This window comes from Bos taurus, chromosome 17 (genome assembly GCF_002263795.3).
Source record: "Bos taurus isolate L1 Dominette 01449 registration number 42190680 breed Hereford chromosome 17, ARS-UCD2.0, whole genome shotgun sequence".
NCBI classification, from domain to species: domain Eukaryota; kingdom Metazoa; phylum Chordata; class Mammalia; order Artiodactyla; family Bovidae; genus Bos; species Bos taurus.
Genome location: NC_037344.1, coordinates 25,677,875 through 25,699,762, shown reverse-complemented (window position 1 = coordinate 25,699,762; position 21,888 = coordinate 25,677,875).

Below are 21,888 nucleotides of genomic sequence, written 5' to 3'. Positions count from 1 at the left end.
AACTAAATAAATTTCAGTATACAATTAGCATCTTATCCATCACATGGAAATAGCAAGATGTAAAGTGTCACAAATTGTCAGCCTGCTATATATAGGGAGCTCACAAATTGGTGTGTTTGGTGGTCATGTTGATACCCATCAGTGTGTAAAAAAAGTGATTGCCTAGATTTAAAAGGCAAGAGACTCTAAATGTAGAAGTGTCTATTTTCATCATCCTTTGAAAAATAGGATCTGGCAACACTAAGATCAACTTCTCATTGGCAACCATCAGCTGGCAACACATTATTCTTTTTTGACAGGGCATTTTCTCTTACCAGTTTTCCCAATCTCCACAAAATCCCAATTGTGCTATATTCAGTCTATTTAACTTATTTATATAATAATGGAATGTTTAATAAGCAGTTATAATTGGCCCCATGTTCTACACTCTGGTGGCATTTTATACAATTACTCTTTTTTGAAGAATAAACTTATATATAGAAAATCATGCTAATATCATTTCTTAAAGGAATTAACCTGAAATTTATGTGTGACTCAAAATCCCCGGGGTACTTAATGTGCAGATTTTCTGATATATTCTCAGAAGGAGAGATTAATTGCATGTGATTACATCCCAGGAAATTGGTAATTTTTCAGCCTCCCTCATATAAGTCCCCTTAAGCTAAAATATTTGGTCAGATTTCTTGACTTTGTGAAATAATGATAATAGCCAGGAGGTTTTCAAAATCACCCAAATGTTGAAATATAGATAATACTAAAAAAGGGACTTAATTACTTCTTTCATATGTTTAAAATTACTATATGGAAGTAAATTTAACTTATGACAAATTAGTGCTGAAGCATTCATCATTTATTAATATTGTGAGGAGTTGTTGCAGGGTAATATCCTTTGTATAAAGTTCATATATTCATGGGCTGAGATTTATTTGTAACTAAAACAAGGGAACCTAACCAAGATTTAAATGCAAATGATTTTTAGTCATTTGAGAAAGGTATCAATTTCATTAATTAAATACTTTGGGGAGCCAGTTTTTACAATAAAATATGTAATTTCTTTCCTTAGTAAATATAATTTTTCTTAAGTCATGTTTAAATTAGTAGGAAACTAGAGAAGATGCATAAACGAAGAGAATCATTAACATGGCTATCTTCAAAGTTCCATTATTTTAACCAGTGAATATTGTCCTATCTATGTGAATAGCTGAGATCTCAGTTCATCATATTTGTTCATCTTTATTTTTCCAGGATCTCCTGTTTTCTGGTTTTCACTTATTTTTTTGTTGTTCCTCTTTCCTTTTAGTGGCTACATACCCTATTAGGTTATTTTAAATTTTCATTAAGATAATTTTTTTCATTGTGAAACATTTTTATAATGCTAAATTGCTTCAATCTTGTCTGACTCTTTGTGACTCTGTGCACTGTAGTCCGCCAGTTTCCTCTAAGGATGGTATTCTCTAGGCAACAATACTGAACTGAGTTGCCACGCCCCCCTCCAGAGAATTTTCATTCCCCAGGGATTGAACCCACGTCTCTCAAATCTCCTGCATTGGCAGGCAGGGTCTTTACCACTAGCTGCACCTGGGAAGCCCAACCATTTTATAACTTATGTTCAAATTCTGTCCCACATTTGGTTGATATGATAGGTACAGAAGTCTAGTTTAGAAGCAAATTCTCTTCAGAACTGTGAAGCTATGTTTTGAGTTTCTGATATTCCTTTTGTGAAGTTCAATGCTGATGTCGTTAATTCTCTGTGTGCCACTTTCATTTTCTGTGAAATCTTGTACTGGCTTTGTTTCCATAGTTACAACATTTCACAACAGTGAAACTCGGGCATATATTTTTGGAGGTTTTGTCAGGGATCAGGTGACCTCTTTCAGTTTGTAAAGTCAATATCCTTCAGTTTTTAAAAGTTTTCTTGAATTATTTCAATGTTTCTATCATTTAAACAGTTCTCTCTCTCCCCCTTTTTTTTTTTTCCTTAGAACTCATAGATATGTGTCTGTTGTATTGTATAGAAAATATTGGGTTGGCCAGAAAGTTCATTTTGGTTTTTTCATATGAACTTACAGAAAAACCTGAAAGAACTCTTTTGGCCAACTCATTATGTCTGACTACTGTTTTTTAATACTGTTTTCTGATTACTATCTTTTAATTGAGTGTTTGATTAGATATTTATTGTTATGTTTCACTCTGTGCTTTTTTTTAATTTCTGTTACATATTTTTGTTTTCTAAGAAAACTAATTTGTTAATTTGATCCTCCTTTTTTTAGCATACTGCTATTTATTCATGGGTACATTGCCTTCTCTCTGGAAATATTATCCCTCAGAAAATATCATCATCATTTTCTACATGATTCCAACAGACATTTTTAATGCTTTATGTGTTTAAAATGATTAATTTCAAGTATAAGAGAAAAGAAATAGCAAATAGTAAGTTTTTTAAAAAAGGTAAAGCAAAAGGATAGTTAAAAAAGGAGAGTAAATTTTTGAAGTAATTTTAATAATAGATTAAACATGTAAATCTTTTAATGTTAATACATCTTGGTATGCAGACATTTTAAAAGATAAAAAAATACTCTTAACACTCTTTCGGGAAAACTGGCTTAGATTAGGTTTTTATCCCAAAACATTATATCAGGAAGTTCTTCCTTTCAAGTTACTACCTGCATAAGAATACATTTTTCTTTTTTGTCTTTAGAAATATTCTCTTTTGTCTTTTATTCATTTGTGAAGTTGGGAAAAATCAAGTAAGATATCATCATCTAGTGACTAACAGTCTAAGGTTTCATTTTTATGATAAACTTTATCATCATAATCAGTCTAGAGTATAATTAGTCTCTCTGAATTTAACTTCTGATTTATCTAATAATTGTGAAATATAATCCTCTGTCAATTTTCTTCTTTTCACTATCAAAGACCAAACATGAAAAATCTTACTTCTCACTTTTGTTTAAAGAAATCAAAAAGCACACTGCAGAGATGGATTCCTTACTTTTCTCTTTTATTTTCCAAGAGATGATAAAAAATCCTTTACAGTGTCAAAACAAAACAGAATAATTTATTTCACTACTGCATAATCATTCTATATGATTCCAAATTTCTTTTCTTTTTTAAAAATTATTTGAATCTTTATTTGGGGAAAATTGGTAAGAAATGAATAATTCATAGATTAATGAAATAGTGAAATACTTTGTTATAAGAAAATGACTACTAAGATTCTGTACTATATGGTAGAAAAGTTTCAAATGGAACTATGTGGTAACTGAAAGAATCAGTTTTTAAAAATAACATAATGTCTCTCTTTCTTGATACACTTCTAAGAGAGACAAAGTTCTGATATATATTAATGGTGCCATATAATAAGAAATACTCAAATTTTTTCATTTTTCCAAATAGAATTCCTCAAACATATAATTAGATTTAATTGATCTAAATTGTATGCAAAGGGTATTTGATATTTATTTGGTACAAGTAGTCACTGTATAAGTAAAATTTTTTATTATTTTTTATCTCTTTCAGATTAGATGATTTTCACAGATAATCTTTGGTTAGTTCAGTTCAGTTCAGTCACTTAGACATGTCTGATCTTTGTAACTGCATAGACTGCAGCACACAGGCCTCCCTGTCCATCACCAACTCCCACAGTTTACTCAAAGTCATGTCCATTGAGTTGGTGATTCCATCCAATCATCTCATCCTTTGTCGTCCCCTTCTTCTCTTGCCTTCAATCTTTCCCAGCATAAGGGTCTTTTCAAATGAGTCAGTTCTTCACATCAGGTGACCAAAGTACTGGAGTTTCAGCTTTAGCATCAGTCTTTCCAATTAATATTCAGGACTGATTTCCTTTAGGTTGGACTGGTTGGATTTCCTTGCAGTCCAAGGGACTCTCAAGAGTCTTCTCCAACACCACAGTTCAAAAGCATCAATTCTTCAGTGCTCAGCTTTCTTTATAGTCCAACTCTCATATCCATACATGACTGCTGGAAAAACTATAGCTTTGACTAGATGGACCTTTGTTGTCAAAGTAATATCTTTGCTTTTTGATATGCTCTTTAATATGTGGTCTAGGTTGGTTTCTTTCAAGGAGCAAGCGTCTTTTAATTTCATGTCTGCAGTCACCATCTGCAGTGATTTTGGAGCCCAAAAAAAATAAACTCTGTCATTATTTCACCATCTGTTTGCCACGCAGTGATGGGACCAGATGCTATGATCTTAGTTCTCTGAATGTTGAGTTTTAAGCCAACTTTTTCAGTCTCCTCTTTCACTTTCATCAAGAGGCTTTTTAGTTCTTCTTCACTTTCTGCCACAAGGGTGGTGTCATCTACATATCTGAGGTTATTGATATTTCTCCGGGCAATCTTGATTCCAGCTTGTGCTTCATCCAGCCCAGCGTTTCTCATGATGTTCTCTGCATATAAGTTAAATAAGCAGGGTGACAATATACAGCCTTGACATTCTCCTTTTCCTATTTGGAACCAGTCTGTTGTTCCTTGTCCAATTCTAACTGTTGCTTCCTGACCTGCATACAGATATCTCAGGAGGCAGGTCAGGTGGCCTGGTTTTCCCATCTCTTTAAGAATTTTCTACAGATTGTGATCCACACAGTCAAAGGCTTTGGCATAGTCAATAAAGCAGAAATAGATGTTTTTTCTGGAGCTCTCTTGCTTTTTCAATGATCCAACAGATGTTGACATTTTGATCTCTGGTTCCTCTGCCTTTTCTAAATCCTGCTTGAACATTTGTGGTTCATTGTTCACATACTGTTGAAGCCTGGCTTGGAGAATTTTGAGCATTATGTTGCTAGCATGAGATGAGTGCAGCTGTGCAGTAGTTTGAGCCTTCTTTGGCATTGCCTTTCTTTGGGATTGGAAATGAAAACTGACCTTTTCCAGTCCTGTGGCCACTGTTGAGTTTTCCAAATTTGCTGGCATATTGAGTGCAACACTTTCACAGCATCATCTTTAAGGATCTGAAATAGCTCAACTGGAATTCCATCACCTCCACTAGCTTTGTTCATAGTGATGCTTCCTAAGGCCCACTTAACTTCTCATTCCAGGATGTCTGCCTCTAGGTGAGTGATCACACCATTGTGATTATCTGGGTTGTGAAGATCTCTTTCGTATAATTCTTCTGTGTATTCTTGCCACCTCTTCTTAATATCATCTGCTTCTGTTGGAAGCATTTCTCTCCTTTATTGTGCCCATCTTTGCATGAAATGTTCGCTTGGTATCTCGAATTTTCTTGAAGAGATCTCTAGTCTTTCCCATTCTATTTTTTTCCTCTATTTGTTTGCATTGATCACTGAAGAAGGCTTTTTTATCTCTTCTTGCTATTCTTTGGAACTCTGCATTCAAATGGGTATACCTGTCCTTTTCTCTTTTGCCTTTCACTTCACTTCTTTTCATAGCTATTTGTAAGGCCTCCTCATACAACCATTTTGCCTTTTTGCATTTCTTTTCCTTGAGGGTGGCCTTGATCAATACCTCCTGTACAATGTCACGAACCTCCGTCCATAGTTCTTCAGGCGCTCTATCAGATCTAATTCCTTGAATCTGTTTGTCACTTCCACTGTATAATTATAAAGGATTTGATTTTGGTCATACCTGAATGGTCTAGTGGTTTTCCTTACTTTCTTCAATTTAAGTCTGAATTAGGCAATTAGGAGTTCATGATCTGAGCCACAGTCAGCTCCTGGTCTTATTTTTGCTGACTGTATAGAGCTACTCCATCTTTGGCTGCAAATAATATAATCACTCTGATTTTGGTATTGACCATCTGGTGATGTCCATGTGTAGAGTAATCTTTGGTTACCTGTTCATAATTAAGAATTCCTGAATAAAAAGATGCATGGAAGCTCCATTAGAAGGTAATGCTTAATAAATGTGGGCTATCTTCTGGATTTTCTAGATGGCTGGTTTCTTTGAGAATATGTGTTGATAGCATCTCTTTTCCAATCTTATGGGAATGGTTGGATTAAAAAAAATAAAATTACCCACACACCACCACATCATACCTGGATGTCAGTGTTCTATGATTCAGCATGCTAGGATCAGGATAGTAGAAGAGGGCTGCTGTGCTCAAATGTAAGTTGTTATCTCTATGTTTTAAGCTCTGAAAAATAAGCTTTATCTTTGCAGTTTTGTTCTGCAATTAGAGACAGATGATGATTTTTTTTTTACCCCAAAACGTGAGAAATCACACCTAGATAATCTGTTTGCATTAAAAAATGTATCTTATTTTAGTGACATTTATAAAATATATCTTTATTTAGTCCATTGTGCCTTTGCTTTCAGATGAAATTCAACTCAAAATAATAATTGAGGGGTTCTACGTGAGTATGAGTGAACTCCGGGAGTTGGTCATGGACAGGGAGGCCTGGTGTGCTGCGATTCATGGGGTCGTAAAGAGTCGGACATGACTGAGCGACTGAACTGAACTGAACTGAAGTTTAAGTCACATGAGTCTCTTTATTGTCTGCTTAGAATTTATCATTCTTTGGTCTGCTGCTCAGTTACCATTTACCAATTTACTCTAAACACTCCAATACTTAGTTGGCTATTTTCTCCTCTTTTGTTTGCTTCATCTTTATGGGCTTGTGATCTAAAAATCTAATCAATTCTTTTTATTAAGTATTTTGGAAGGAAGCAAAAATATATGTTTACTATGTCATTTTTACCCAGATTTCCCCATTTTATTTTTGATATTTTCTAAGCCAAAAATTTTAAAATATATACATTTGGGGATGCATGTATTATAGGGCTTATAAACTATCATTAAAAAAAAAAAGAATGTGAATCTTTCCAGTTCTTCTCTAATTTTTGTGAACTTACAATTATAATAGGAATATACCACAAACACATTCAAATTCATTTCAGCTATACTGAAGTGACACTAAATGGGAATTCAGATTCATTTTCACTGCATTTATATTCCTCAGGGCCTAGAGGATGTCATCAATAATTTTAAAATATAGATTATGAGAATTGACATGATTTTATACATTTTGATTTTAAATTTGTTGCCATTGTTTTACATAAAACCAATGCAAAAAATCACATTTCAAGACAATATAAAACCGTAGAATTGGAAAATTCTTTATAGCTCCAAAAGTCACACTTCTCTGAATTTTACATTGATTTGCTTTTATTTAAATACAAAGTTATTTTACTGCCTAATTCAAGATTTTCTGGAAAGGTAGGTAAAAATAGGAGTGTCCCAACCCAATCAACATACTATTCCTCTAGAAAGTAATGCCTCCTTTCCTTTGCATAAGTGCTCTACTTCAATTGCTGTTCAAATACTAGAAAGGTTGAATTTAAGTTTTAAGACAAGGGGATTAATCATCAAGTATTTAAAGTTTGAGGGTTTTTTTTTTTTTTTCTTAAGCTTAGTAGGTTTTAGTATCTTAAGGGAATTAATTGGTTTTTGAGAGTGATTTTTATATCAACATGCTTCAGAGCTTTTGTAGGTTTTAGGCAACCATTTTAAAGATATTTTGTTCAAATAATGGACTTGTTTTATTCTCAGATAAGTCACCAATAATCCCTTGCTTAGAAGCTTATAGCTGCTGTAGCCAAGGTTAATTAATTAGAAGTATTAAAGCTTGGATTAACACTTGGACCTGATTCACAAATCATTTGCTTGAAAGTATTTAAGTTGGCCAGTAAAATTATTTTTATAAACTTAATGCCATACCAGAGAAGAGTAAAAATTTTAAAGACTTCATAGAGTATCAGGTAAACTATACAAAACTAAAATGGAAAAAAAAAAAACAGTTTTCTATCTGGTTTCCCACCAGCCAAACTGCCTTAAGCTATACTTACTTGCAACTATTTCTGTAAATTATTATCAAGCCATTTTTCTGTATATGGCTTATTTTTTTTAGAAAATAGAAAAATAATTATCTAAATAACTGAAGAGCAAATGTACATGATCAAATAGATGTGGCATTTTATATTGAAAAGTAACCTATGTAATTTCTAAGGTACTTTAAAGGAGCTGTTATATAACCATGGAGGATGGGATAAATACATGCTAGGAGTCTAAAACAATCCATGAGCTGAGGTTGTCATTTTGACATAATTTTTGAGGATAGGTTTTCCTACAAATGGCTCAGCTGGTAAAGAATCCACCCACAATATGGGAGACTAGGTTCAATCCCTGGGTTGGGAAGATCCCCTGGAGAAGGAAAAGGCTACCCACTCCAGTATTCTGGTCTGGAGAATTCCATGGACTGTATAGTCCATGGAGTCACAAAGAGTTGGACACCACTGAATGACTTTCACCTTCCTACAAATTAGAAATTCTGGATTTTTAAAAGGTAAGCCTTAAGGGATGCTATTTATAGAGAGGGACTATCTGAAGTCTAATTGCCAATGTATAGCCAAAGAAAATAGAAATGCAGATATACCTTTTGAGCTTTTGCTGGTAGGAAAAAAAATCAAGTTCAAGTATAGAATGCTTCTTCAGAGAATTTTTTAAAACGTTTTTGTAAATTAATTTATTTATTTTAATTGGAAGCTAATTAGTTTACAATACTGTGGTGGTTTTTGCCATACATTCACATGAATCAGCCATGGGTGTACATGTGTCCTCCATCCTGAACCCCCTTCCCACCTCCCCCCATCCCATCCCTCAGGGTTATCCCAGTGCACCAGCCCTTGGCGCCCTGTCTCATGCATCAAACCTGGACTAGTGATCTGTTTCATATATGGTAATGTACATGTTTCAATGCTATTCTCTCAGATCATCCCACCCTCGCATTCTCCCACAGAGTCCAAAACTCTGTTCTTTACATCTGTGTCTCTTTTGCTGTCTCACATATAGGGTCATTGTTACCATCTTTCTAAATTCCATATATATGCATTAATATACTGTATTGGTGTTTTTCTTTCTGACTTACTTCACTCTGTATAATAGATTCCAGTTTCATCCACCTCATTGGAACTAATTCAAATGCATTCTTTTTTAATAGCTGAGTAATATTCCATTGTGTATATGTACCACAGCTTTCTTATCCATTCATCTGCTGATGGACATTTTGTAAAGTAAAAGTTTTATTTTTGAAAAAGTTTCAGAATATAATCCATGTTGTTTTGAGTCAAAAAACAAAGTCAATAATCCAATAACGCATTTGTCAACATTTTATGTATGACCAGACAGTAAATCTGTTAGACTTTCAGGGTCATATAATATCTGTTACTCAATTCCAACACTGTAGTGTAAAATAAGTCACAGAAAAGTATGTGACAAATGAGTGTGGCTACATTTAAGTAAGACTTTTTTCTGATCACAGAAATTTGAATTTTGTGCAATATTCACATGTCATGATTCTCTTTTTCTTGATGTTTTTGAACATTCAGAAATGTTGAAAGCATGCTTAGCTCATATCCAACAGTGAAACAGCTGGCAGACTAAATGTGGTTCAAAGGATGTGATCCGTCCACATCTCCTTTAGTATCATGACATCATCTGCTTAATTCTGAATTAAAGAAGATCAGGGCTAATGAACATGGCACAAAGGTTAGCTCATTGCATTTGCCCAGTAAATATATTCTGAAAGAATTCCTGATTTAAATAATTAATTTCTCAAGGTCTGTTTCTCCAATGGGTATTATTTACAGAGGAAAGAATGATATTAAAAGATATAGTTGTCTAACATCTACTCTGCATTGATCAGTGAGGAAGGGTTTCTTATCTCTTCTTGCTATTCCTTGGAACTCTGCATTCAGATGCCTCTTGAGAAACCTATATGCAGTTCAGGAAGCAACAGTTAGAACTGGACATGGAACAACAGACTGGTTCCAAATAGGAAAAGTAGTATGTCAAGGCTGTATATTATCACCCTGCTTATGTAACTTATACGCAGAGTACATCATGAGAAATGCTGGGCTAGAAGAAGCACAAGTTGGAATCAAGGTTGCCGGGAGAAATATCAATAACCTCAGATATGCAGATGACACCACCCTTATGGCAGAAAGTGAAGAGGAACTAAAAAGCCTCTTGATGAAAGTGAAAGTGGAGTGTGAAAAAAGTTGGCTTAAAGCTCAACATTCAGAAAATGAAGATCATGGCATCTGGTCCCATCACTTCATGGGAAATAGATGAGGAAACAGTGGAAACAAGTGTTAGACTTTATTTTTGGGGCTCCAAAATCACTGCAGATGGTGACTGCAGCCATGAAATTAAAAGACACTTGCTCCTTGGAAGGAAAGTTATGAGCAACATAGATAGCATATTGAAATGCAGAGACATTACTTTGCCAAATAAAGGTCCGTCTAGTCAAGGCTATGGTTTTTCCTGTGGTCATGTATGGATGTGAGAGTTGGACTGTGAAAAAAGCTGACCACCGAAGAATTGATGTTTTTGAACTGTGGTTTTGGAGAAGACTCTTGAGAGTCCCTTGGACTGCAAGGAGATCCAACCAGTCCATTCTGAAGGAGATCAGCCCTGGGATTTCTTTGGAAGGAATGATGCTAAAGCTGAAACTCCAGTACTTTAGCCACCTCATACGAAGTGTTGACTCATTGGAAAAGACTCTGATGCTGGAAAGGATTGGGGGCAGGAGGAGAAGGGGACGACAGAGGATAAGATGGCTGGATGGTGTCACTGACTTGATGGACATGAGTCTGAGTGAACTCCGAGAGTTGGTGATGGACAGGGAGGCCTGATGTGCTGTGATTCATGGGGTCACAAAGAGTCGGACATGACTGAGCGACTGGATTGAACTGAACATCTCCTCTGTTTTATTACAATTATACTGGAAAGGATAAATTTTAATATTTTACAGTTTAAGAATTGAAGACTTTATATTTAGAAGAATACATCTGCATTCCTTTTTCCAGGGATGGAAAACTACTTTAACTAATTAACCTTCAAAAAAGAACATAAAAGTCTAATCTTTCTTTCTCTCCTTCTCTAATAATAGATGTCTAGAAATTTTTTAAATGAAATTGAAAAGCTACCAAGGTATCAGTATCTTGAGAAAACAAAATCCTAAAAAGAAAAGGCAGGAAAGAGTGTGTGACATTCAGTACTACTTTCTCTTTAAGTCATGTACTCATTCAAAATTAAAATAAAAAAAAAAAGAAATCAAGGAAGCAAGCAAACTAACCCTGCATGGAAACTGCTTCTGAGAGGTTGAGAATTAAATAAAATTTATGTCAGTATTTTAGGGTTTGGTGTGTAAATATTTGAGTTCAGAACTCACCAAGGAGTGGAGACATTGATACACACTAGTTTTCTACTTGAGATACCATAGAAGTTGCTAGTATGGAAATGAGGGTGAATCAGAGAAATATAGCAGTCATTAAACTTGAAGCCTGGTTTTGAATATGTTAACAATCTAATGTGATCTCATCTCCCTCTAGCTCCCTTCCCAGAATCAAATCCAAATCCTATCTGAAGAAAGAATAACATTATTCATAACCTCAAATTCTATTTTTCTGTAGCTTGTATTGTATTGTAAAATCAAATTAAATAATCAGACATACTGACTGATATGTTGACATGACTGAAAAACAAGAAAGAAGAAAAAGTAATAAAAATAGATGAAGACAGAATATACTGGAACCACATAGAGTTTTCAGAGTAAAGATTTTAAAATAATTGTCATCAGTAATATATTAAAATGACATGATGAGGGACTTTCCTGGGGGTCCAGTGGCTGACTCTGCATTCCCAATGCAGGGGGCCCAGGTTCGATGCCTGGCCAGGGAACTAGATCTCACATGCCACAGTGAAGATCAAAGATCCTACAAGCTACAAGTAAGACCCAGCATAACTGAATAAATAAATAATTTTTTAAATGAGATGATGAGAGAAATTTTCAGGAGATAACTGAAGAATTTTAAAAAATCAAGTAAAATTTTCTTATGTGATAAATGCAATTGAAATTATGAGCTCAAAATATTTGTTTAATAATGGGCTTCCCAGGTGGCTCAGATGGTAAAGAAGCCGTCTGCAATGCAGGAGACCCAGGTTCCATCGTTAGATCAGACAGATTCCCTGGGGGAGGGAATGACAACCCACTCCAGTATTCTTGAGGGGTAAAAATAGTTTACAAATAAGTATAGAGATTTGAATAGAAACTATGTAGAAGAGCATTATATACATTTGACCAATGACATAGAACTTAAAAAGTTCTAACATAAGAGGTAAGTGAAATCCTATAAGAAAATCTTAGAGTATAAAGTAAAATATGATGGGTAAAAGTTAAATACATAATACATAGTTAAATGCATAATGACTGAAAATTTAAAAAATTAGAAAATGATATCAGTACACATTATTAAGAAGCACTATGAATGTGTCATTGCAATAAAATACATCTGTACAATAGAACCTGTGATTTCATGCCACAGAACAACCAAGAAAAGAAGATCTTTAGTTAGAGGAAGAATGCTCTATCTTCATGAATAGGAAAAAAAGGATTTACAGATGAATTCTTAACAGAAGTGCTGGAGACTAGAAGACAAACGGAATAATTTTGCAAAATACAAAAAGATAGTAACTGGCAAATCAGGTTTTGATACCCAATGATAATATTCCTCAAGAATGAAGAAGAAATTAAGGTATTTTCTGACAAACAGTAATTGAAAGAATGATTTCACAAAAGTCCTGTGCCAAAGTAAAATTCATAACAAAGTAAAACTGCACACATGAAATTATGGCATTGCAGGAAGTGAAGAAAAACAAAGGGAATGTGAGTCTATAAATATAGAAATGTGAGTATAAATATAGTTATATTCTATATCTATAGAAATATAGTCTAAATATAGGGTGTGCAATATAAATATATGCAAATAATTAACATGTACAACAGCAATATCACAAAATATTTCATTTTCTAAAGTGGATAACATTTACTGATGCAATAAATTGAGATGTATTTGTGTAATCTTTGGGACAAGGCATATAGTTAAAATAAATGAAAGGGTGTATTAATTTCCTATGACTGTTGTAACAAATTACCACAAACATAGTGGTGAAATCTACAGCTCACAATTATGAGGACAGACACCCTAAATCAGAATCACTGGCAGATAATCTGTGTCTTGCTTTCTCCAGCTTCAGGTGACTGCCAACATTTCTTGATTTGCGGTCAAATCACTTTGCCTCTGTGGTCACATCAAAAGTGAATGCGCAGTCTTATTTCAATGTATGTTAAAATAGGACATGCCTAATGAATTAACCATACTTAGGATATTTATTGACAAATTATGAAACATTCTATTATCAAGCAATCTCAGCCAAGTCAACAAGTCAGATTGAATTTATGTGAATAATATAGGAAGCTAGGTGCTACCCAGGTGATGCCTGGCAAGGCAAGAGACATATGTTCCATCCTTGGTTGGGAAGATCCTCTGGAGTAGAAAATGACAACATGCTCCAGTATTCTTACTTATAGAATTCAATGGCAGAGAAGCTTGGCAGGCTACAGGGCATGGGACCGCGAAGAGTCGCACATGACTGAGAAACTGAGCACACAGAGTATAGGAAGGGATAAAGTATGAAGTGACGTGCATAAAACCTATGCATTTAAAATATCATCAGGTCAACCTCAGGACATTTCTTTTGACTTAAAGTTTCACTTGAAATTTAGATAATATATGGAAACATAGGTAGCGAATAAGGAACAATATAGCTTCAATAATTGAAAGTATTTAAGTATTTAAAAAATGCTTAATACTTTTAAAGTGTTTAAGTATTTAAACATTGATAGCTGGCAGCTGGCGTTATCAATCATTAACAGATAGATAGCTGGATGACACTAAAGAAGTGGGAGAAAAGTCCAAAAGTGAAGTCTGTTTATGTATACATGGTAGAGGACAAGAATCCCACATAGTTTAACAGGTTCTGATATTATCATAAAATTTCAATTGTGAGTTATCACTTGATAGAGTATGGTTTTGATGAGACAAACTCAAATTTGCTTCTAAAACACATTTTCTTTTTACCTCCAAAAAAGATTACTGCCTCTCTTTCCATACCTGTAAAATGAGGATGGTATTGATACCTACCTCAACGGGTTGTCAAAATTGTATAAACCACTACATGTGAGCACTCTTAAAGTGATCTCCATGTACATGACAAATGCTCCAATTTACATTACTGTTACAATATCTCAGAATAATGCTGTGTATCACATAAGAATCAGCATAATATATGTCCATTACAATAAAGAGAATAATATAGTAGAAAATATGAGTACATGGTATAGAAATTTTGAAAATTTTATCTTTTAAGAAATAAATTTCAAGTATTTGGAGATAGGGAGACACATAAGACATAGGTTTGGTACTTGGTTTGGGAACATCCCTGGAGGAGGAAATGGTAACCCTCTCCAGTTGCCTGGAAAATCCCATGGACAGAGTAGCATGGTGGGCTCCATAGGGCCACAAGCATCAGACCCGGACAGGACTGAGTGAGCGAGCATGCACACTCAGAGGCACAATCACACATCCAGAAAGCTTCTTGCTTCAATAAGCTTCAATGAAATATGTTTGCTTAAATATATGTTTTCCACCACAATAACCAAAAAACTTTGATTCAAGAGCCACCTTCCTTTCCTTAAACAGAAGAAAAAGTATCATTCAATAATGTAAAACCAGTTATATGAAGAATATGTAAAATGAACATGGATTTTAAATTTGGAAGACTACAGTATACCTTGATCCTCAACAAGAAAATTTAAATTGTCAAAAATAAATAGGTATTTCCATCTTATTTAGGTACAGTTTAGATTTGAACACAACCAATTTGAAACTCATGTGCTGTCATCTTAATCTTTAAATAACAATAGTATGATTCAGCTGACTACTGAACTACAAATATTTAGCAGAGTAAAAAATTTCAACATATAAAGCATTTGAAAAAATAATAAAATGTAAAAGCACATAAGAAGAGCTTTCTACTTTTCTATTTTTATGATAAAAAGTATAAATAGTATCTTCAAAATATAAATGTTATCAATCCAACAAATCTAATCTAACATTTAATCTAGTCACATAGTATATCACTCTAATATTTAAATGTACATATATTAAACCATATGTACATATATCACTGGTGGCTCAGATGGTAAAGAATCTGCCTGTAATGCAATTCGCTCAGTCGTGTCCGACTTTTGCAGCCCCATGGACTGTAGCCCACCAGGCTCCTCCGTCCATGGGATTCTCCAGGCAAGAATACTGGAGTAGGTTGCTATTTCCTTCTCCAGGGGATCTTCCTGGCCCAGGGATTGAACCCAGGTCTCCTGCATTGCAGGCAGACGCTTTAACCGCTGAGCCACCAAGGAAGCCCCATGTATATATATCACTCGTGGCTCAGATGGTAAAGAATCTGCCTGTAATGCAGAAGACCCAGGATGGATACCTGGGTTGGGAAGATCCCCTGTAGGAGGAAATGGCAACTAACTCCAGTATTCTTGCCTGGAGAATTCCATGGAAAAGGAGCTTGGCAGGCTACAGTCTATGGGGTCACAAAGAGTTGGACATGACAGAGCAACTAACACTTTCAGTTTATTTAATTTTTAGGCCATGAGATAAAATACATGAATTAATATAAGAAAATGACTTAGTTTGGGACTATAGCATTTGGCGTGCATGCTAAGTTGCTGCTGTCTTGTCAGACTCTTTGTGACTGTATGGACTGTAACCTGCCCGGCTCCTCTGTCCATGACATTCTCCAGGCAAGAACAATGGAGTGGGTTCTCATGCCTTTCTCCAGGGGATCATTCTGACCCAGGAACTGAAACTGTGTCTCCTGCAGCTCCTGCATTGAAGGCAGATTCTTTACTGCTGAGCCACCAGGGAAGCCCACTTTGGGACTATACTCTAGACAAACAGTATAAAAGAAAAAGTGTTCATTGCTTGGTATTATGGTAACCATGAAATTATAAATTTTGCCTCGTGTGTTAGGTTTATGTCTCCTCGTAGCATGAATTACTTTTTCATATTAATGAAAGGAAGATAATTTGGAGGTTCTCATCTCCCTCAAGCTTTCATTCACTTTATATGTAATACCAGCCAGAACACTGCTGTCATCTCTTTTGTACTGAAGATCAGATCAAATGAATCAAAACTTAGAAGAAATAAGAGGGACTCATTGTTTTGGAATAAATGCCAACTCAAAATAGGAAGGATGGAAAAGAGTAAGAGTTTCTTTAGAGTTTCTGTGGTGTTGGAGGTCATCAAGAATGGTAAAGAGACAAACTAATTTGTCATGATCTGTTCTGAGAGACAGCAGTACCCTGTAGTGAACTTGACAAACACATTATTAATTGAAGAGGTCCCAGAATTACAGTGCTTCCAAATATGACAAAAGAATTCAGCATTGTTTTGAATCACAGACTGTGCAAATAAAAGCAAAAATATTGAATCTTCTTTGATCAATGCAAGAATGTTCTCTCAATAAGTATGTTAGACAGTGACTCATTGCAAATTTAATTATCAACTAATTTTTAAGCTATGAATAGAAAAATATAAATCAAATTGCCAACATCCATTGGATCATAGAAAAAGCAAAGGAATTCCAGAAAAACATCTACTTCTGCTTCATTGACTACACTAAAGTCTTTGACTGTGTGGATCACAACAAACTGTGGAAAATTCTGAAAGAGATGGGAATACTGGGCCATCTTACCTGCCTCCTGAGAAATCTGTATGCAGAAGTCAAGAAGCAACAGTTTGAAATGGACAAGGAACAAAGGACTGGTTCTAAACTGGGAAAGGAGTACATCTAGCCTGTATATTTTCACTCTGCTTATTTATCTCATATGCAGAGTACCTCATGTAAAATGCCAGGCTGGATGAAGCACAAGCTGGAGTCAAGTTTACAGGGAGAAATATCAATAACCTCAGATATGGAGATGATACCACCCTAATGGCAGAAAGTGAAGAGGAACTAGAAAGCCTCTTGAGGAGGGTGAAAGAGGAGGGGGAAAGAGCTGGCTTAAAACTCAACATTCAAAAAATGAAGATCATGGCATCCAGTCCCATCATGTCATGGCAAACAGGAAAAAAATGGAAACAGTGGGAGACTTTATTTCCTTGGGCTCCAAAATCACTGCAGACAGTGATTGCAGCAATGAAATTAAGAGACACTTGCTCCTTGGAAGACAAATTATGATGAACCTAGATAGCATATTAAAAAGCAGAGACATCACACTAAAAACAAAGGTCTATATAGTCAAAGCTATGGTTTTTCTAGTAGTCATTTACAGATATGAGAGTTGGACCATGAAGGCTGAGTGCAAAAGAATTAATGCTTTTCAACTGTGGTGTTGGAGAAGACTCTTGAGACACTCTTGGGCTACAAGGAGATCAAACCAGTCAATCCTAAAGGAAATCAGTCCTGAATATTCATTGGAAGGACTGATGCTGAACTTCTTTGGCCACCTGATTCAAAGAGCCAACTCACTGGAAAAGACCTTGATTCTTGGAAAGATTGAGAGCAAGAGGAGAAGACGATGATAGAGGGCAAGATGGTTGGATGGCATCATTGACTCAATGGACAAGAGTATAAGAAAATTCTGCAAAATAGTGAAGGACAGGCAACCCTGGCATTCTGTAGTCTATGGGGTCACCAAGAGTCAGACATAACTGAGCCACTGAGCAACAACATATATTTATGCATGTATATGTGTGTAGATAGATACTTACTCCCTATAGTTAAAACCAGAAAACCAGGCTATGTGGATTCCTTTTTTTATATGGGGATAGAAACAATTTCCTCTTCTTCTCAAAAATAGGTATTAAAAGATTTTAGGGAAAGTAAATGGAGAAGGAAGTGGCAACCCACTCCAGTGTTCTTGCCTGGAGAATCCCAGGGACGGCGGAGCCTGATGGGCTGCCATCTATGGGGTCACACAGAGTCGGACACAACTGAAGCGACTTAGCAGCAGCAGGAAAAGTAAAAGATGTAGAAAATGACGTGGTGATTTAGTCAATCCTTTCTATAACTTTCTATAACTTGAAGTCATATTTTTATGATTAGGGCCTCTATTGAGCCTCTTGATTAGGCCCTAACAGAAATGCCCACCTACTTAGAAAGATAGGAAAAAGGGAAAAATTATCAAACCTAAAATTGTGAAATAAGTATCTTCCTAGTAAGAAGTATGATCTTTACCCAGCAGATATAATTTTTTACCATTAACATCCAACAGGTGTTTTGAGTATCCTACAGTCTTCAACAATTTCCATAAATTTCTCTGTGAAGAGTGTGTAACTCACTGTGCATGCATGCTAAGTCACTTCATTCTTGTCCAACTCTTTGCAACCCGAGAGACTATAGCCCACCAGGCTCCTCTTTACATGGGACTTTGCAGGCATGAATACTGGAGTGGGTCACCATTTCTTCCTGCAGGGACGAATTCCCAACCCAGGGATTGAACCCACATCTCCTGCACTGACAGGTGGATTCTTTACCACAGAGCCACTGAGGGAGCCTGTACCTCACTGTATTTCATTATTATACAACTGGGCATTACAGGTTCAGATTTGCCTGTCGTAAATAATGTATTTTCTCTTTCGTATGCCATGGTAGAAAAACACAATTTTAATTAAAATACTTTGCTGTGTGATAAAATCCATATTCCCTTTTCCTCTCATTGATAATTCTTAATTTAATAGATTAATATTTATAATTTTTTCATCTTTCCATAAAAAATAATTTTTCTGGTTTTAAATTGTCTAAAACAGAGAATAAGATTACTCTTATACAACCCTTATTCAGCACCAGTTGAGAGTCAAGGGTGGATGTGGAAAGAATAAAATTCATAAGCATCCCTTGTGAGCCATTCACCCTTGAGACTCTTCAAGGATGGAATCATTAATTCAGGTTTGCCTCTTTCAATTTCTGTTTCTATCAGGATGTAAGGTTATATTCTTTCATAAAGCAATTTACATAATGATTCAAACTAAAGTTTCCAGGCTAAATTTTGTGGCACCCAGAGAATCAGAAAAAAAGTTCTAAAGGGATTAAGTAGATGTCTGAATAGCTAAGTTGCTGATGACATCAGGAAATTAAAAATTATAATAAGGAACCAACTTCTTACACTGTCCAGCCTCCCACTTTCATTCAAGTTTTAAAATCCAACTTACCCCAAGAAGAAAATTGACTTTTTAGTGTTACATCATGTTAAAACTGATGTGAAGTTTCAAAAGTAATTTAGTAAGTATAAGAATGAACTGTTCATTTAGAACTTAATTAAATTCTAACAACACAGTAGGTTCCCAATAAATGTGTTCACTATTTCACATAGGATATCAGACAATATCCTACTTTGACTACCTGATTCGAAGAGCTGACTAATTGGAAAAGACCCTTATTCTGGGAAAGATTGAAGGAGGGAGAAGAAGGGGACAACAGAGGATGAGATGGTTGGATGGCATCACCGACTCAATGGACATGAGTTTGGGTAAACTCCAGGAGTTGGTGATGCACAGAGAGGCCTGTCTTGCTGAAGTCCATGGGATCACAAAGAGTCGGACATGACTGAGTGACTGAACTGAACTGAACTGATCACTATAAACCAAAAATAGTATTAGAAGTATCATGTCAAACACTTCAAAATATTAAGTGCATTCATTAATGTCAAGTTTGAGTGTATTCAACATTTATTTTAAGTAACATAATGTTTCACATGATTGTTAATATTATGGTTGTAAACTTTTGGTAACTACCAAGTATTCAGAGCTTAAGTATATACCCTATGGTTTTCAGTTCTTGGCCATATTTTCTTATTCTTTGCTTATATATCTCTAACCCTGTTCAAGCTGCTACTGCTGCTACTAAGTCACTTCAGTTGTGTCCGACTCTGTGCGACCCCATAGACAGCAGCCCACCAAGCTCCCCCGTCCCTGGGATTCTCCAGGCAAGAACACTGGAGTGGGGTGCCATTTCCTTCTCCAATGCATAAAAGTGAAAAGTGAAAGTGAAATCATTCAGTCGTTTCCGACTCTTTGCAACCCCATGGACTGCAGCCCACCAGGTTCCTCCGTCCATGGGATTTTCCAGGCAAGAGTACTGGGGTGGGGTGCCATTGCCTTCTCTGAACCCTGTTAAAGACATTGTTTTAAATTCCATGTCTGGAAAAAAAAATAAATAAATAAATTCCATGTCTGAAAACTCCATCAACTGGATCGCTTTGGGGTCTCTTTCTGTTGTCCAATGAGCATATTAAGTGCTCAGATTTTGTTTTCTAATACCATTCCCCAATAAAAATAATGAAGATCTCTTGGAGAAATGATTGCTTTTAGAGCTGGAGCAAGAAATATGGAAGATGAGGCTGGAGTATCTTGTCATGCCAGAATGCAAAGAATTACTTCAAACCAATCAACCTATGGACAAACTTACATGAGAGTACATTACAGTTGCAGAGGAGCCAAATAAATTCCCAAAGGCCAAAGGTAAAACAGTTTAAGTAGAAAATAAAGAGCTACTTGATTATAACCCAAAGTATAAAATATTCTTTAGTACATGCTGACATAAATAAATGATTGAATGAATCAATAAATAAGAAACAGAAGACCAATATAGGGAAGAATTCTGCTCTATGTAGACTCCACCCTAAATGCAGAAGAGAGTAACATCACACTTCTTTAGTGTGTCCTGAGCACAGTGACTCAACTTTCAAAACATACAATCCAGAAGAAAAGAAAAATTAAAGATACTAACCAAGGAGGGGTGTCCAATATTATTTCTTCTAGATATATCATTTTATGAGTTAATTTCAAAGTAAAAAATGCACTATTTTACTGAAGATATAGTGTAGGATGTGCAATCATGAATCTGAAAATCTCAGTGGCAAAATGTCTGTTTTGGGGACAGGTTTTGCTCTATACAGAGTGACTGGCATAGTATTTATTAATGGACTTAAATTCATTTGTATTAAAAATCAAATGATAATTATTTGAAGTAAGTCATAAAAATGGATGTCTTGTTTCAGAACATGTAAGAAGCTAAAATAATTCAAAATTCACAAAGCTTTTCCAAAATATCACAAAAGGGAACTAATGACTTGAAAGAATTGAGAAATATGAAAAGAACCTGCAAGAATTAGATTTTTTGCATCTTAAGTAACATTTGAAAGTCTTGACGATTAAAATTCTGATTGGGAGCCATGTGTCACTGACAGGATGCCTTCCTCAAGCAAACTTTAATCATGTTCCCCTGAATGGAATTCTCAACTAGTTCTCTACCTTTGAATGTCTGGGTTCATCTTTGCATCACCCAGTTTTGATAAAAATCCTGCCAAGTTAGTTTAGCAAGACTCCCCACCCTCCATATCTGATCACATTTCTCACTCTCTAATTTTGATGTCAGTTCACCTTGTTCTGCCCTCAGCATAAATCCTGTTCCAGTCAGTGTAACCTGAGTCCCTTTTCACCTCTGATGCTTTCTCAGTAATTGTCCATCCACTGATGCCCACCCTGCTCCTTGGTTATAAATCACCTTTGGCCTTGCTATATTTGAAAATGGCTGCAGTTCTAGGCAGATGTCTCTTTTCCCCATAATAATACCATTTTTACTATTTCTATTACCATCTGGATATATTTTTTCTTTGATAGTACTACCAACAAAGATAAAATTGATGTGTTTGTAAATAAAATAATAACAATAATACAAATTCTCTAATTACACCTGGAATAGACAACCAAAAACTACAATCTGAGAAAGCAAAGAAGCATCATACAGTTTGTCTTTTTTGTTGTTATATTTTATGTCCAGGTAGAGAAACCAGCTTCACTGAAGCAAAATATGAGTTTTGAAAATGAAATCTCAGTTCAGTTCAGTTCAGTTACTCAGTCATGTCCAACTCTTTGCGACCCCATGAACCGCAGCACGCTAGGCCTCCCTGTCCATCACCAACTCCCAGAGTCCACC